Raw genomic sequence first — 19,200 nt, forward strand, 5'->3', positions numbered from 1 at the left:
CAACAACAACGGAGGGGCGGAGGAGCGACGCTCACAACAACGAGCGGAGCGCCGGGTGCCTAAAGCACGGCAAGTTGGTACAGTAGGGGGCACAGGTGGTGCATCAGCCAGTCATCTCGGTCATCTCAGTCGACCCGTGGCACCTGCTGGGTCTGCCCCGTGACCTGCCAGCGGGCGTTCGACACTTCACGTGGCCTCAAGGTGCACGTGGCCTGGCACAAGCGTCGTGATGACGTCACCGCCACTTAGTGGCGAATTGCGGTTGCTGTTGTTGTAATGTGTGTGTGTCTGTGTGTAATGTCTACACACACACACGCTCACCTCTCCCCCACTCCCCCCCTCCCAGGCCAAAGGACTTTGTCACCACCATGGCCACTGCGGCCCTCCTGTCTGACGCTCCGCGCCCTGCCCCTGCTGCTGCTGCCCCTGCTGCCCCTGCTGCTGCCCCTGCTGCCTTCCCTGCTGCCCCTGCTGCTGGTGATGTTGCCGGTGGTGGCGTCGATTGCGAGCAACCTGAGGAGTTGGCGGTGGTGTGGGCGGCTGGGAAGCTGCGCTCAATATTCACGCTGCTCGTTGAGTGTGAGGAGGACGACCATGTGAGACCACGGGTGGGGCGCATGGGGGGACAAGGATATGTGTCTGTGTGTGTAGGTCGACTCAGCCTCAAATGTGTAAACATCGCTGCTAGGGAGACAAAGGGCGAGGTGTTGGCCACCGACCCCCTCGTGTGCCGTGCCGGCCTTTACAGGTGCTACTCACTAACAGCACTTGCCCCTACAGTCTGTGAAGGCTACACGGGGGATCTTTGTGCACGGCACGGGCTAGAGAAGAGATGGAGTGATGTGGTACCGGAGAACGTGGAGCTGAGTGGACTTGCCAACGACTGGTACCAGCGTTGTCAAGATCGGCCTCAGTGGTGGAGGCTCGTGAAGGACGCTACTGGGCAGTTGGAGGCAGTCGCCCTCCAACAACAACGGAGGGCGGAGGAGCGACGCTCACAACAACGAGCGGAGCGCCGGGTGCCTAAAGCACAGCAAGTTGGCACAGTAGGGGGCACAGGTGGTGCATCAACCAGTCGTCTCGGTCATCTCAGTCAGTTGACCCGTGGCACCTGGGTTTGCCCCTTGACCTCCTGCCAGTGGGCGTTTTTGACACTTCACGTGGCCTCAAGGTGCACATGGTCTGGCGAATGGCAGTTGTTGTTGTTTGTGTATCTCCTCACCCTCCCCATGCCCCCACAGGTGCTTGCGTGTGCATGCGAGGTGTTGCAAATCCTCAGCTCCAGCCATGCTGGCGCATTGGCATTTAACAACAATGGAAGCCTCGCGGCCTTAGCCAGCCTGCTGGGACGCACTCACAACCCTCACACCCTGGAGAAGATCACTGGTAGAAACCCACCCACACCACCCACACTCACCACCCACACTCACCATCCACACTCACCACCCACACTCACCACCCCACACTCACCACCCACGCTCACCATCCACACTCACCACCCACACTCACCACCCCCTCTCACCACCCACTCTCACCACCCACACTCACCATCCACACTCACCACCCACACTCACCATCCACACTCACCACCCACTCTGACCACCCACACTCACCACCCACGCTCACCACCCACCCTCGCCACCCCTACCCCAGGCACGCTGTGGAACCTGTCGTGCCACGAGTCTCTGAGGGCTGCGCTGGTGGAGCTTTGCCTCCCGGCACTGGTGGAGCACGTGCTGGTGCCAGAGAGCGGCTGGAGGAGCAATTTTGGAGACTCACCCGCCTCACCCTCCCCACCCGGCTCGTCCGCCTCGCCTTCCGCGCGTTCTGCAACGCCTTGACGTGCCTGCGGTAAGGGGTACCAAGAGGCGGACGTGACGGTGATTTTGCGGTTGACGCGACTGGGAACGTCGCAGTTGACGCGACGTCACGCGGTTGACGCGACGGGGACGTCGGGGGTTCAGACTAGAGGCTTCTTCAACCCGACGTGGATCTTCATCACCAGCAACACGAAGAACCCCGAGCCCCTCACTCTTTGGTCTGCATCAGCAGCAGGCCACGCTTTCCCACCTGATGACGGACACTTGCGTTGCGCCCGAAACGTCGTGATTTAATTGTTTTCATTTATTTTATTTTTCGTGACTTTACCGAAAAAAAACCAAAGAGTATGAATCATCGCAGTCATGAAACTTCAAATCTAGAACCCCCTCGCCCCGCCCACCTTCTAGATCTCTCGAGATCTTTCCCGAAGGCTCCCCGAGAGCTGTTTTGTACCACGTGACTGCCCAGCAGCCCCCGTCCCAATATCATCCGGTCACGTGTCGGCAGGTCAACCAGCGTATCGTGCCCCAACGTAACCCTGGCTGGCTGACGCTCCCTCTCGCTCCCTCGCCAGGATCCCGCACCGCATGCTCTACGTGGTGCCTCCGCGCTGACCAGCGCTCACCCAAGCCCCGCTAGGGCTGGTACTACGCCCTGCTAGCGGGCTACACGTAATGCCAACACATCATCCGCCGTGGCTTCGTAAGCCCGGCACCACGCAGTGACAATCACAGTCACTACACAGGCAAGAACATCTGCTGGACTACATTGTGACGGAACAGTGGATGCGGGCCCATGTCCTTGACACCAGGACCTACCGTGGAGCTGATCTGCCCTCTGACCATCGCTTGTCCTCTGTAAGATGCGCCTGCCATTCTTCCACTCCGGTGGTGGGGTCTACACCCAGGACCCCATTCCAACCTAAGGTGGCCTGGTCTCAGCTGATGAAGTTTGAAGCGAGAATTTCATCATTGCTTGCAGCTGGGGTTGGCATCGTCCCTCATTCCTCATGTCGAGGGGAAATGGGCGAGGTTTAGGACTGTGGCTCATGCAGCTGCAATGGCTGCTTTGAGGTACACGGTCCAGACCTCCTCAGAGAGCCTGGCTGACAGACGAGGTGTTCAGGCTGGCTGGAGAAAAGCGACAGGCCCACTCTCATCGTCTACAGCATCCCACGTCCGAGAATGAGGAGGCTTACCGCAGCCTTCGTTTAGAGGTTTGGAGAGCCTTAAGGCGCTGCAAGGATGGTTGGTGATTGCAGGTTCCTGAAGAGATGAAGTCTGCCTCAATGGCCTGCGATCACAAATCGTTTAATTCCATAAAAAAGTAACCTGCAGCACCACACCTATTACCATCATTAGGGGAAAGAACGGTGATCCAATCTCCGACCCCCAGGAACAGGTTTGCAGATTTGCTGAGCATTTCTGTGAGGTCCTGGGAGAGGGGAAATCTCCCACCCTGGAAAACATTGTGGGACAAAGAGAGGATAACCCTGCTAAGGCTACGGTGCCTCATTATTTGAAGAGGAAGTCACCCCCTGTAAGTGGCTGGCTGAGGTGCTATCTAAGGAAGTACTGAAAGCGATCCAGAACCTGAGACGAGGAAAGGCACCGGGCAGAGATGATCTCTCAAGAGAAATGCTGAGGGAGGGTGGCGTTTGTGCACAGACTGCCCTATATGACATCATAACAACAGTCTGGACCACTGGACGGGTCCGCAGGATTGGGAGGATGCCCTGGTGGTCCCCCTCTTTAAGAAGGGCGACCCTGCACAGACTAACAACTACAGGGGCATCTCACAACATCGCCTTGCTAGGCACGCTGATGAGAGGCTTGCGGAGCCCCAATGTGGTTTCAGGAAAGGGCAGTCCTGCACAGATGCCATATTTTCTGTCCGTCTGCTACAGCAGAGGTGTAGGGAATTCTAACAAGACCTACATCTCTGCTTTATTAAACTGGTCAAGGCCTATGATACCATCAGTAGGCCTGGGCTCTGGGTTGTTTTTCGTGCTTTCGGAGTCCCTGACCCTCTGCTCACGATCATTAAGGACCTTCATGATGGTGAGCGGGCCTGGGTAAAACTACATGGCCGGGAGTCAGAGCCATTCCCTGTACACCTTGGGGTGCGACATGGATGTCCTCTGGCTCCCACATTATTTAACATCTATTTTGACCACGTGGTTAGTGAAGCCTTCAACAGCTGTACCGGGGGAATTTCCATCTGGTACAGATAAATGGGAGGCTGATCGATGCCCCGGTGCGGTCAAGGGATGGCTCCCTATTGGTCAACCACGTTATGTATGCCGATGATTTGGTAATAGCTGCTCATTCAGAGGAGGAGTTGGAGACGCTGCTGCTGAGACTGGAGCGTGCCACTAAGAGGTGGGGCCTTACCATCAGCCCCACCAAAACTAAGCACCTGCCTGGGTATTTTGTACCATCGGACACTCCACCCCCACAACTCCCAATCGGTGATGGGGCATTTGTGGAGAGAGTGGAGAGTTACTCATACCTGGGCAGTGTGCTTATGACCATCTCCAGTTTAACAGCAGAGGTCTCACTCCGATCAGTCGAGCGGCAATATCTTTTCATCGGTTGCGTAACGCTGTGTGGAAGCTACCTGGTCTGTCGCTCCGCACGAAGCTTCAGGTCTTCTCGGCCACAGTCATTCCCTCCCTTCTCTACGCTTGCGAAACGTGGACCCCCCTAATGGAGCATCTTCGCCGGTTAGAAACATTTAGGCTGGCCTGCCTATGATCCATCCTGGGTTTAACCCACAGGCTGGATTGTGTGAGGAGCTCACAAATTCTTGAAAGATCTGGGTAAAGTCCGCGAGCGCTCACACCGCTCCTCATACATGACGGCGTTAACTATTATTATTCATCATCGAGGTGTTTGGGTTTAGATCACATTATCCACTATACACTACACTATACACTACACGATACACTACACTATACACTACTATACACTACACGATACACTACACTATACACTACACTATACACTGCACTATACACTACACTATAAACTACTATACACTACACTATACACTACACGATACACTACTATACACTATACACCACACTATGCACTACACACTACACTACACTATACACTGCACTATACATTATACACGCAATATAACCCAGACAACCCTCTATCATGGAGAGAGAGTGTGTATATTTATTGTTGTTAATGAAAACACTGAAATTCGACTCGTTTCTAGGGTGGCGGATCCCGCCGGCGAGCCGGAGCCCACGGCACCTCCTCCCACGGCACCCTCCTCCCACGGCACCTCCTCCACAGCAGCAGCTCTCGCAGCAGCAGCTCCCACAGCTCCTCCCGCAGCAGCGATGTCGCCGCGGGAATTGCATCAACTCCGTGACGAGTTGCGGGATCTTCAGAGGGAGCTGGGGGGGGCGACGCCGAGACCCGACCAGGAGCCCCCAGAGGCAGATCGCCGCTGGCGCTGCCAGCCGCAGAGGCACCGGCCGCACGTCTTGGCTCTAGCGCGAGCGAGTTTCACCCTCGCCGCCGCCGCGGCGTCACCGGCCAATCGATTTTTGCCACCTCACGTTCCATTTACTCGCCCCCCCCCCCCCCCCAATGCACCGCCGCCGTTTCCACCGTCTCTTTGCTCAACGTTCTTCCGTCGTCAAGGTTCATGGGAGGCGACCGTCTGTGCCTTTTGTAAAGATTCTAGCGGCAGAGCGCGGGCACCCCACTCCACGCGACGGTGTGGGGGCGGCACGTCGGGCTCCCAGCCTCGTAGCTCGGGGGATTCAGCTCTGCTGGGTTTGTAGCCCAGAGTGTTGGGAGCAGAGGTCGCAAACGGGGTTTGATTCCTTAGCCGTACCCGGCCGCACCAGGGTCGCAAACAGGTATCTGTGTGTGTGTGTGTGTCTGTGTGTATCTGTGTGTGTATCTGTGTGTGTGTCTGTATCTGTGTGTATCTGTGTGTGTCTGTGTGTATCTGTGTGTCTGTGTGTATCTGTGTGTGTCTTTGTGTATCTGTGTGTGTGTCTGTGTGTATGTGTGTGTCTGTGTGTATGTGTGTGTCTGTGTGTATCTGTGTGTGTGTCTGTGTGTATCTGTATGTGTCTGTGTGTGTGTCTGTGTGTATGTGTGTGTCTGTGTGTATCTGTGTGTGTCTGTGTGTATCTGTGTGTCTGTGTGTATCTGTGTATCTGCTTACATTATCAGAGTTATGTTTTTGTTTGCATTATGGCTGCAGGTATTGTGGTCTATGCAAACATGACTCCTTGTAAAAAAAGGTGTCAGTTTTGTTGCAAGATAAAAGGGTAAAAAAAACAATTATCATATTTTTCTACTGGTAAAGGAGGTTCCAATGGTGTAAATGGTTACTCACCAGTGACTCACGGCCTACCCGTACCCGGCCGCACCAGGGTCGCAAACGGGTACCTGTACCTGGCCAGGTACGGGTAGCCGGGTATCGGGTAGGGTACGGGTATCGGGTAGGGTACGGGTATCGGGTAGGGTACGGGTATCGGTAGGGTACGGGTATCGGGTAGGGTACGGGTATCGGGTAGGGTACGGGTATCGGGTAGGGTACGGGTATCGGTAGGGTACGGGTATCGGTAGGGTACGGGTATCGGGTAGGTAGGGTATCGTAGGGTACGGCTATCGGGTAGGGTACGGGTATCGGGTAGGGTACGGGTATCGGGTACCTGGTTGCGACCCTTCTGAGAGTTCAATCTCCTTAGAACGCGTTTTTTGTGGCATCGCGGCTTCCGCATTGGGCCAACGTATAAATGCACGAGTCGGGGTGGATGTTTCATTAAAGCAACCCAAATCTTTTTGTTACTTTAGCTAACTTCTTAATTTGCGTGAGTTTCTGTTTTACATTTTTTCGTTATATTTCCTCACTCCATCGGTGGATACGAGGGCTTGAGTTTAGCGGGCGCACGTCCTTATTATACCGTAGCAGCCGGCTCCGATTTATATTGACAAAACAAACGGCATTTAAGATGTTGGCTATGCGGTTTGTGAACAGCTGTGGCCAAATCTGAACAGCAGGTGACGTGGTGTTGTGTATATTGTTTTTTTTGAAAAATATAAAAATTGGGATTAGAGGAGTCCACGCGGTATTCTCATCCTCTTATCGGCGAGGTTATCTGTCATTTTGCTCCTTTTAGCTGGAAGGTAAAGATTCGCAGATGGCCCCACAGATAATAAGATCAGCAGCTCTATTGGTGTTCCCCCGTGTCACAGCGGATCACAGGAGTTCTGCATTGAATTTTGCGCAGTGTTTGAAAGCTATCATTCAACCATTATGCACCAGATATACACAAAAACTGCGTTTAAACGATCTCCCTTGTACAGATAAAAAAACATACGCCCACAACATCCCATTACCACACATCAACGCAAATGCAGTGGGTTCTCATCAGGCGCACGCCAAGACTGGGAGGCAGCAAGTTTTATTCTCTCACACAACCAACACTATTCAACGTTCCAAGGTGATTCTAGATTTGAAGCTTTCGTGACTGCAAGGATTCATATTCTTAGGTTTTTCGGTAAAGTCACCGTGTAGGTAAAACATTAAAATTAATAAAAGTAAAAATAAAAATCACGACGTTTCGGAGGCAACACAAGCTTCCGTCTTCAGGTGGAACCGTCACAGCCACGACAGCTGTATCAAGTAAATGAGAGATCGCAAGAGCTACCACTCCGTATATATAATGGTTGGAGAGGGGGGAAGGGCCAAGTACGGCACACTTTTATTAATTTGGTAAGGTGAGGCTTAAGACTAGGAATAGACTGCAGTCTATTGCAATCTCTCATTTACTTGATGCAGCTGTCGTGGCTGTGACGGTTCCACTGAAGACGGAAGCTTGTGTTGCCTCCGAAACGTCGTGATTTTTATTTTACTTTTATTGATTTCAACGTTCCCAGGTGAACCAAGCACATTGCGAGCGACTGCGCTCATCGCGGGCTAAGCACGTAAGGTGGTGGCCGCCGTCCTTACCCACTTCGCCGTTTGAGCGGAACCCCTTCGCTACCGTTGGACGGGAACAGGCGACGCGTACGGAGGCTGAAAAGCGAAGATGGAAGTGGACGACTTCTTTCCCGCGGTTGAAGAACCACGCGGGGACTCCGCACCCCCCCCCCCCTCCCCGTCAGTCACACTCTGGGTCCACATCACGATCTTAAATTTGGAGCTTTCGTGACTGCAGGAATTACTCTTTGGTTCTTTCGGTGAAGTCACGTATAAAGATAAAATAATAAATTAAATACTAGCATAATACGACGTTTCGATTGCAACACAAGCAATCGTCATCGGGTATAAATGAAATAGCGACATAAAATCTAACCAGAAAACTATAGACAAACATATAAGCAGACAGACATCACCAAGGTACACAGAGAGAGAGCAACACAGGCACAGAGAGGGGGGATCGTCTCTGTGGTGAGGCCTTAAATAGACAGAGGGGGGCGGAGGCAGAGAGAGGGAGGGGTTAGAGAAAACATTAACATGTCAATGAGTACGAAGAGACGCGTAGTAAAGTACGCAGGCTTGAACATTAGGAGAGAGGGAGAAAGAACACACTAAATTAAATAACCTAGCAAAATATCGAAATGTTATGTAATACAACACAGAGAGTCGGTCAACACACAACGCATAGCCTGGTCGATTACGTATTTCAAAGATTGCTGAGTCAGCACGTGGCCATCCCCTTCTGGGCCACGTGCTCCGTCACATCTGGAATGTGCCCTCTAGTGAGCCCTTGTGTATAGTACACCCACTGTCGCCATAGAACAGCCCATTTATACTACAGGTGCAGTGCCATGAGAGGGGCCACTGTGCCAGCCCAAGAGGGGAGGGGCTGCTGGGGGCTCTGGGATCCCGGGCGGGTCCAGACGCTTAAGCCTCTGGGCGCCAGGCGCTGGGTTTCCCAGGGGGTCCAGACGCTTAAGCCTCTGGGCGCCAGGCGCTGGGTTCCCAGGGGGTCCAGACACTTAAGCCTCTGGGCGCCAGGCGCTGGGTTCCCAGGGGGTCCAGACGCTTAAGCCTCTGGGCGCCAGGCGCTGGGTTCCCAGGGGTCCAAACGCTTAAGCCTCTGGGCGCCAGGCGTTGGGTTCCCAGGGGGTCCAGACACTTAAGCCTCTGGGCGCCAGGCGTTGGGTTCCCAGGGGGTCCAGACACTTAAGCCTCTGGGCGCCAGGCGCTGGGTTCCCAGGGGGCCCAGACGCTTAAGCCTCTGGGCGCCGCCAACGGGGGGGGGGGGCTGTGTGTGCTCTGTGGGATGTCTGGTGGCGCACACGGCCCCACCGCTCGTTGGACCAGGCATAAAAGGAGAGCTCCCTGGACGATCGGGGCCCAGTTGTAACTCAAGACCCAAGACCCACGACCAGCCATCTGAAGACCCTGGGATGCTGTGAGAGCCAGCGCTGGGACTCTGGAACTCCCGACTCTACGACCTTGTGAGGGCGAGTTCCGGAGCGTAGCCAGAGTAGAATATCTAGGCTGTGTAGCTAGGCTGTGTACCTAGGCTGTAACAGAGTATCAGGACTGTTGGAGAGTTGGACTGTTGGAGTGTTGTATTGTAATAAAGAAGTTACATCTACAAGTGTCTCCGGAACCCGTTTCACGTGTACCATTCTTAAAGTATCAGGAAATAATTTACGAGTCGCTTGATTCAACCACACTGACACTGCCTGCACACCAGGCACACCCTCCAACCATTAGGATGCTCCCTGCATCTGTGGAAAACTGCCAGCCCTCAATTTCTTGCAGTGCACCACAGCTCAATTGTAGACCCTGCTGCTCCGGGAACATGCTTCACTCGCTCCGTTGAAAAACATTACACCAGCCGCCTGATACACGCACTTACCATTCTCTCTCCCAGTGCCAACTCCACAGCAAGGGGTACACCAGGGGTCGGGAACCTTTTGACTGGGAGAGCCATAAAAGCCAAATATTTCTAAATATATTGCATTGAGAGCCATATAGTAATTTTTTACGTATAATAAATTAAATGTCTTACTTTTAATGCGACTTCTGGTGCTGCGTGGTTTTGCTGATGGCCTTGTGTAGTCTGGTTCGTACGTGGTGAGGCTGAGCTTCATGCAGGCGTTGAGGCCCCGTGACCCGTGAAATTTATCTTCAAACTAATTTGTGTTTACTTTAAAATGAGACAGTATTATTAAGCAATATCACAAGTATTTTAAAATCAGTTCCAAACTGATTTTTATTTATTTTTTCAACTCAAAATTGTCTGGGAGCCATATGCCGTCACCAAAAGAGCCATATATGGCTCGCGAGCCATAGGTTCCCGACCGCTGGGGTACACGGTACAATGCTTTTCTCTAGGTGTGTGTGTGCAGCTTTGCGCCCATTACATGATTGTGTGTGGCCGGAGGAACAGCAAGCCTTCTACCCTACTATTCATAAAGCAATGCATCGTGTACCCCTGACCTCTCAATACACCTAAAGTAGGGTTGCCCAGACTTCTCAAACGTGGTTCCATATTCATGCTTCAGTAGCGCTGCTGGTACTGTTCATCCCAGCGGGCCTGCTGTTGGAACTGCGGGTGCTGCTGCCGAAAGGCTGGCTGCTGCTGTCTGGCCCAACCTTTCTCCTCTCCATAGCCCTGCTGCTGGCCCATGCCGTGGGTCGGCTGCGAGGGCATTTGTTGCTGCTGCATCAGTGGCCGCTGTTGCTGCTGTTGCTGCTGCGGTGGCGACCGAAACACGGGTGCTTGCGGCTCCACCAAAGCCGCCGACTGCCCCTTCTGCGACACGGCAGCCGATGCCTGCTTAACGAGCTGCGATATCGCCGGAGCGCTCTGCATGAGCATGTCAAGCGCCTTGCGCACGTTGGGGTTATCCAGGCCGAGAGACGACAGGTTTACAGTGGTGGGACCGAATGTCGTGCTGGTGGTGACGCGCTCCTGCTGTTGCGGAGGCACCAGTTGCTGCTGCTGCTGCGACGGCATTCGCACGCCTTGGTCCGAGAAATCCCTGCCCATGTTGCCGTAGTTGCCGTAACCACCGACCTGACCCTGAGCTCCCTGCGCAGAGGTGGTGGCGCGCGGCTGCAGCGCATCCTCCATGGGTGCGTGGCTCAACTCGGACTGCGCGCCTACCGACGGCGTTCCTGGCAGCCAGCGCGAGTTGCGTCGCAGCGGGGAGAGAGGACGCGACGCCGCCACTTGCCCCATGTTGTTCGCCTGCTGTCTGCCCGCCGTGTGGCCCGATGGGGGCAAGCTCCCCTGCCTTCCCATCCCCGCCGCCATTGCACCTCCACCGCCGCCGTCGTTGTTGTTGTTACCGCTGTTAAAAGCAGCGCCGGGCGCGTCGGCCGCCGCTCTGTTAGCGTACGCGCCTACGGCTTTGCTTGCCATGTTGGGCAGTTGTTGGTCAAGTCTCTGGCGAGCCGGTGGTGTGTTCTGTTGAAGATGGTGCATTCCAATCCCTCCCTCAGCCAAGCGTGGCGGGGTGGCTGGCTGATTACGCATTCCTGGCACACAATTGAAATCAAAATATGTGACGTGTTAAAGAGGCTACATTGACTATTTTTTTTCTAGAAATGTGTTTCTCTTCGTCGTAGAGGAAAGCTGCTAGATGTGAAAAGGTGTAACGCCTTACCAAGTTTAGTTTCTGTACTGCAGTAATAAAAATGGTGAAATTCTAAAATCACCCTTGCTGAAGGACATAAGAAATGACAAATTGAAAAATGGGAATTATCAAAAAAACTCTAAAATAATATTCACATACCCTGAGCCAAAATGAATGCAATGCCAGAAATAAGTATAACCCGTAAAAACAAAGTTTTTCACTATAATCCTTTATATGCGTGGCAGCGAACTTAATATAAAGGATTTAAAAATATATTCGCCTGTGGAGGACGCGGGGATCGATCCCGCGACCTTTGGCATGGAAGCGAGGGCGCTACCAACTGCGCTACTCCGCCACGGCCTGTGGATGGGTTACGCTCTGGGCTCCTACACTGTGACGTTCAGCCAAAGCCATGAATGCGTTCTATTTGAATATATGTAAAATAATTTTTTTTTGCCTAAAAAGTGTAAAATTTGGAGAATTTTTTTTCACGAACAATAATTGTCTGGCACAACGAGTCTGTGTGGAAAATGTCAGCTCGATTGGATCACGGGAAGTGGGTTAAAAAACGACCGAAATATTTGCACGGTCGTAAGCAAGCAAGCACGCAAGCAAGCAAGCGAACTTAATATAAAGGATTTTAAAAAAGACACTGAAAAACACACCATATGAAGACATCTTAAATTGAGCCTCTCCACCAAATTTGCTTTCCTATTTACAAACTGAATATTAACATTAGGGCTTGAGGCAGGTAATACAACAGCTTATGTAAACACTGCAAACATAATTTCTTCAAGGCAGAATTCAGAATTTTAGCTGAAGGAAAAAAAAACCTCGTGAGATGGGACATCTCGCTTACTCGGGTGTCCATTTAAAATGTTGATTTTGCACAATCGTTCAATGTTGCGAATGATATTCACAGGGTCTTTAACTGCAACATTACAGCATTAGGCAAAGACTGACAATTATCTACAACAGCGGTCGGGAACCTATGGCTCGCGAGCCATATATGGCTCTTCTGGTGACGGCATATGGCTCCCAGACAATTTTGAGTTGAAAAAAAAATACAAAAATCAGTTTGGAACTGAATTTAAAATACTTGTGATATTGCTTAATAATACCGTGTCATTTTAAAGTAAACAGAAATTAGTTTTGAAGATAAATTTCACGGGTCACGGGGCCTCAACGCCTGCACGAAGCTCAACCTCACCACGTACGAACCAGACTACAAGGCCATCAGCAAAACCACGCAGCACCAGAAGTCGCATTAAAAGTAAGACATATTTAATTTATTATACGTTACAAATACTATATGGCTCTCAATGAAATATATTTAGAAATATTTGGCTTTTATGGCTCTCCCAGTCAAAAAGGTTCCCGACCCCTGCAATATACTATACCAACATTAATCACTTCCTAACATGGTTCACTATTGACGAGATAATCAACTGTAACATGAGCAACGCTGCTGTGCTTACCTCTGCCACGCACGCACCTTTAATGCGCAGCTACCGCTAAATTGTGGGTTAATTTCATGGAAACGGACACCCGGATTACCAAGTGGCCACCTCAAATGTGAAGTTCACTCCTCTCCCAAGAGAAACGGAGCTGATGCTGCTGCTGCTGCAGCAGAAGCAGCGTCCATGGGAAGTGGTGCCAAAATCCCTGTTGCAGCCGACCGGCCGGTGGAGTGGGAGTGATGACGTGATCCATAGCAAAAGCCAACGAGCTGATGCTGCTGCTGCAGCAGAAGCAGCGTCCATGGGAAGTGGTGCCAAAATCCCTGTTGCAGCCGACCGACCGGCCGGTGGAGTGGGAGTGATGACGTGATCCATAGCGAAAGCCAACGAGCTGATGCTGCTGCTGCAGCAGAAGCAGCGTCCATGGGAAGTGGTGCCAAAATCCCTGTTGCAGCCGACCGGCCGGTAGAGTGGGAGTGATGACGTGATCCATAGCGAAAGCCAACGAGCTGATGCTGCTGCTGCTGCAGCAGCGTCCATGGGAAGTGGTGCCAAAATCCCTGTTGCAGCCGACCGACCGGCCGGTGGAGTGGGAGTGATGACGTGATCCATAGCGAAAGCCAACGAGCTGATGCTGCTGCTGCTGCTGCAGCATCCATGGGAAGTGGTGCCAAAATCCCTGTTGCAGCCGACCGGCCGGTGGAGTGGGACTGATGACGTGATCCATAGCGAAAGCCAACGAGCTGATGCTGCTGCTGCTGCAGCAGAAGCAGCGTCCATGGGAAGTGGTGCCAAAATCCCTGTTGCAGCCGACCGGCCGGTGGAGTGGGAGTGATGACGTGATCCATAGCAAAAGCCAACGAGCTGATGCTGCTGCTGCAGCAGAAGCAGCGTCCATGGGAAGTGGTGCCAAAATCCCTGTTGCAGCCGACCGACCGGCCGGTGGAGTGGGAGTGATGACGGGATCCATAGCGAAAGCCAACCGAGCTGATGCTGCTGCTGCAGCAGAAGCAGCGTCCATGGGAAGTGGTGCCAAAATCCCTGTTGCAGCCGACCGACCGGTGGAGTGGGAGTGATGACGTGATCCATAGCGAAAGCCAACGAGCTGATGCTGCTGCTGCTGCTGCTGCAGCAGAAGCAGCGTCCATGGGAAGTGGTGCCAAAATCCCTGTTGCAGCCGACCGGCCGGTGGAGTGGGAGTGATGACGTGATCCATAGCGAAAGCCAACGAGCTGATGCTGCTGCTGCTGCTGCTGCTGCAGCAGAAGCAGCGTCCATGGGAAGTAGTGCCAAAATCCCTGTTGCAGCCGACCGACCGGCCGGTGGAGTGGGAGTGATGACGTGATCCATAGCGAAAGCCAACGAGCTGATGCTGCTGCCGCTGCTGCTGCAGCAGAAGCAGCGTCCATGGGAAGTGGTGCCAAAATCCCTGTTGCAGCCGACCGACCGGCCGGTGGAGTGGGAGTGATGACGTGATCCATAGCGAAAGCCAACGTGCCATCCACGTCTGTAAACTTCGCTTTTCTCACTACGAACTTTTCGCGGCGTACACCGATCCGCGTCCTGCTTAGATTTACGCAATGTTTCTGTGCCCAGGCCCCTGGCCTCCGTAACAAGATAATCTCACCTTTGATGTGGTAATGACGATGACTTCAAGATTTCTTGCCCTCTTCAATCTTGGTAGGCTTATTGTTGTTATAGATGTAATGTCATTATACTAATAACTTACAGCCGTTTGTAAATAACTACACTGTTTCGGTGATTATACTAATCTACTTGTAAAGTGTTCAAGTTATACTTTGAGTGTAAGGTTAAGTTTTGTTTGTTACTATATGAATAGAGTGGTGCTCTTATTCATATAGTAGTTATACATGAAAATTTAAAGTTATTCTAGAGGTGGAATTCAACTTACGAGGTATTATTAGTCTTATTTTATTGGTTTAAACTCATCATAGTATGAGCGTATGTGCAGTGTTCATATTATATACTGTAGTTTCGTAGTACATATAATGCTATTCTCAATAGTTTCCTCGAGTGTTCCAGTAGTGCCGGAATTCAAGTCAAGTTTCATGGCTTCAGTCACAGTTAACCCAAAATATATTTTACAATCTTCCCGGATAATGCCTTAACATTGCCTACGAGACATCACCAATGCCTACCACTTATCTGCAGCAACCCCAAGACACACAGCACCAGTGCCCCTAGAGTCCCCCGCACGCTGCCACCGTACCTCTTTCGTCGAGCGCCTTTTCACGCAGAAAGCGCACTTGCTCCGAGATGCGATCCAGCTCTTCCAGGGACATGTCCTTCGCCTCGCTCAGAGCGCTGCGTAGCGACGACGACGGCGAGTTGGCATGCTGCGAGTAGGCCGCTGCCGCTGCCGCCCGCTCACTCGGGTACCTGGACGTGTTGCCGCGCGCGGTGACCGGGCCGGTGAGGTGAATCTGTGGGCGACGCTCGCGCATGTAGCGGTGGGGCCAGGGTGTCCGGCGCTGGTGGGGCACGCGCGGGGGGGGCCTGTGTCGAAAAGCCAGTTCGAAATTCCGGCACTTGCGAGAAACGGTGCGGCCCGCTGCTGGCGCCGCAAGACGCTGTCGGCGCGCTCGGCCGCCTTGTCTGGCGATCTCACTCCGCCGCCGCCGCCGCTCGCGTAGGTCGCCCATGTAAGACTCAAACTCGCGACCCACGAGCTCCATGGCCACGGGCAAAGGCGTGTGGTGGTGTTCTGGTGGAAAACGCGATGTTTATGGCGCCACATCGAAGCTACCCGGATAAAGTCAAACACTACAAACGCCACCTTCAGTGGCATCGAAACAGAGAATTTTTTTTTTTCTCTGTAAGCCCAACAACATAGGTTTATTTAATCTTTGTTTCCATTTATTTGAAAGGAACACAAAGGCGAAAACGATATTGCATTGCAAATAAGTATAACCCGTAAAAACAAAGTTTTCCACTCTAAATCCTTTACATGCGTGGCGGCTAGAGTCCTCTCGTCCTCTGGCTTGAGATGGCTGCCACCTATGGGTCAGATGATTGCATTGCACCATTAAGCAATTGGTAATTAAATATAATATTTTTGTCCTAAAAAGTGTAACATTTCGGAAAATGATTTTCACGAACATTAATTGTCACGCACAACGAGTCTGTGTGCAAAATGTCAGCTCGATTGGATCACGGGAAGTGGGTTAAAAAACGACCGAAAGATTTGCACGGTCGTAAGCAAGCACGCAAGCAAGCAAGCAAGCATGCGAACTTAATATAAAGGATTTAAAAATTGTGTCACATACTTAAATGAGTACTTGGTAGCAGTCATCGTCATAGGCAGTTTCTGAGTCAGTCTCTCTTCCGAAGATCCACCACCGAATTCCCAAAAACTGATACTAATTTTACAGAACGCAGATGTCGTATGGGCTGAGTCTCTTTCTGACTGGGCTATCAGTTCGCAAACGCTTGATTGCAATGCGAGCAGACTTTACAAGATGCCCTCCCAGCTAAATAAGAAAAAAGTATAAGGAATTCATGACAATATAGATTTGAGGAGGCTCTAAGGGTTAACGTGTGTTTATATCAAATCACCAACAATGATATTACAGTGGGCCTGAATTCCAGACTCTCACCAAAAATGTACCTTCAATTATAGTAAGTTTTCCAATTTCAGCTGAGTTGATAATTAGAAGGAAGCATCCATTGTAAAAGTTTGATTTTGCAATTCTGCAAAATATTATTTCTACTGACAAGTGGTTGACCACGTCAGATACTCAAAGTTCCGTGAAAGAACTGGACTGAGATCAAGCCGGTAAGAGAATGGTGCACGGAGATGATAATTTTTGGTAATTCAAAAATTCGCAATTTTTTTCAGTGTTGAAACTCCAGTCAAATAATTTACTTAATTATTTTCCAGCAGGAATAGCCAATCCATTGCTATTTCATCATATATAAACGTTCAAAAGTATCAACTAATGACTTGTGTAAAAGTCAAGCTTTTTTGTTTAAACTCAAAAGCGCTTGAAGCTTTCGTGAAATAGGAACGTGATTGTAAAATTTACACGATAAAATATTAGGAGTTATACTTCGTTTACGTGTGTAATTCATTTTCAGTTACGGAATGTAAAATTCTACATTTCCGAATGACAATTCCTCCAGCCTAAAGTCTCCACCTAGTGTCAATACAGCATCACTGTAAGAATATCCTTTTCTCATTACATGGGAATTGTAGCCAAATATGACGTAATCACTTACTTAATGGCAGGGTAAATAAAATCTTGATTTAAAGCTTTTGTGACTGCAGGGATTGATATTCTTTTTAAATCCTTTATATTAAGTTCGCTTGCTTGCTTGCTTGCGTGCTTGCTTGCTTACGACCGTGCAAATCTTTCGGTCGTTGTTTAAACCCACTTCCCGTGATCCAATCGAGCTGACATTTTGCACACAGACTCGTTGTGCGTGACAATTAATGTTCGTGAAATTTTTCTCCAAAATTTTACACTGTTTAGAGAAAACTAATTAAATATTTAATTACCAATTGCTTAATACTGGCAGACAATCATCTGACCCATAGGTGGCAGCCATCTCAAGCCAGAGGACGAGAGGACTCTAGCCGATGCCACGCATATAAAGGATTTAGAGTGAAAAACGTTGTTTTTACGGGTTATACTTGTTTCCCTTCTACGTGACTTTACCGAAAGAACTAAGAGTATGTAAATAAAATCCTGCAGTCATATGGAGCAGATGCCAGTGGCAGATCCACACGAAATGTCACCACTCACTTTTGCTGCCGTGAAGCACAATGACAACACAGTCCACAGGTCTCTCACTGTCATACTGTTTAGAGATTTCATCATAAAACTTTAGGTAGAGCTCTTCACGCTTGATTTCATCTCCTGACCAAAATATAGTTGAAAGCATTCAGCGCAAGACAACTGCACATAGTTAGAATATTACAATTTTCCTCAAATTTCTAATGCTGTCTGAAGCAAGCTGCAATAATAATAAAAAAAATCCTTCATCACATTTGACTACATATCTAATGCACCCTAAATGTAAAAACTGTAACATACTCGATAAATGTCATCTTAATAAGTGACAAGTTAGAACTGAAGAGTTTGGAGGGCAGAATTATAGATGGCACCAGCAAATAAAACATTAAAAACTGAACCTAAGTTAGTGTATGCACGAGAAAAAAGCTAAGCACATTACATAATGCGCGGTAGTCCCTTCATCTATATATATTTTTTGAAACTTTTTGAATAGAATTTATATCTAGATCACACACATGAAATAATAATCTGACAGACCTGATGAAGGCATGTCTCTGGCTGGTCGCTGGTCTTCATCATCGTATGATGGCCCTCTATAAAATAAAAAAAAACACCATTACCCATTTCTCACAATCAAAACATCGCTCAAAATACCAATCGTGCTCTGTAATGAATACTCCAGTTACCTGAAAGGCGGCTCGTTCTGGTCCTCTTCACCCCACAGCGAAGTGTTGGGTCCCTTTTTTCCATAGCCTCCCCTGCCGGACATGCCCCCCCGACCGGGCATGCCCCCCCGACCGGGCATGTCCCCTCTTTCGTGCATGTCCCCTCTTTCCTGCATGTCCCCTCTTTCGTGCATGTCCCCTCTTTCGTGCATGTCCCCTCTTTCGTGCATGTCCCCTCTTTCGTGCATGTCCCCTCTTTCGTGCATGCCCCCTCTTTCGTGCATGCCCCCTCTTTCTCGCATGCCCCCTCTTCCGTTATCCCGTCTTTCGTGCATGCCTCGTCTATCAATCATACCTCCTCTGCCAGCCATGCCCTCCCTATCGAACATGCTGCCTCTACCACCCATGCCCTCCCTATCGTGCATGCCGTCTCTTCCACCCATGCCCTCCCTATCGTGCATGCTGCCTCTTCCACCCATGCCCTCCCTATCGAACATGCTGCCTCTACCACCCATGCCCTCCCTATCGTGCATGCCGTCTCTATCACCCATGCCCTTCCTATCGTGCATGCCGTCTCTTCCACCCATGCCCTCCCTATCGTGCATGCTGCCTCTTCCACCCATGCCCTCCCTATCGAACATGCTGCCTCTACCACCCATGCCCTCCCTATCGTGCATGCCGTCTCTATCACCCATGCCCTTCCTATCGTGCATGCCGTCTCTTCCACCCATGCCCTCCCTATCGTGCATGCCGTCTCTTCCACCCATGCCCTCCCTATCGTGCATGCCGTCTCTTCCACCCATGCCCTCCCTATCGTGCATGCCGCCTCTACCACCCATGCCCCCTCTGTCGTGCATGCCCCCCATGCCACCCCTATTGGGCATCCCCCCTCTGCAAGGCATTCCACCCCGGC

General features: G+C 51.0%; 1 long non-coding RNA gene and 1 pseudogene across 1 annotated transcript; one reads left to right on the top strand and one right to left on the bottom strand.

Annotated features, from left to right (window-relative positions):
* The first annotated feature begins 520 nt into the window (after positions 1-520).
* Positions 521-1,784, top strand: LOC133339918 (uncharacterized). The gene is made up of 3 exons (XR_009754797.1): positions 521-596; positions 1,242-1,386; positions 1,654-1,784. It is a non-coding gene; the product is annotated as an uncharacterized LOC133339918 (long non-coding RNA).
* Positions 1,785-10,306: 8,522 nt separating this feature from the next.
* On the bottom strand, positions 10,307-18,784 carry LOC133339919 (nuclear receptor coactivator 5-like; annotated as a pseudogene).
* Between the last annotated feature and the right edge of the window lie 416 nt (positions 18,785-19,200).

This window comes from Lethenteron reissneri, unplaced genomic scaffold, assembly GCF_015708825.2.
Source record: "Lethenteron reissneri isolate LAM-NWPU_2019-01 unplaced genomic scaffold, ASM1570882v1 scaffold_560, whole genome shotgun sequence".
NCBI lineage: Eukaryota > Metazoa > Chordata > Hyperoartia > Petromyzontiformes > Petromyzontidae > Lethenteron > Lethenteron reissneri.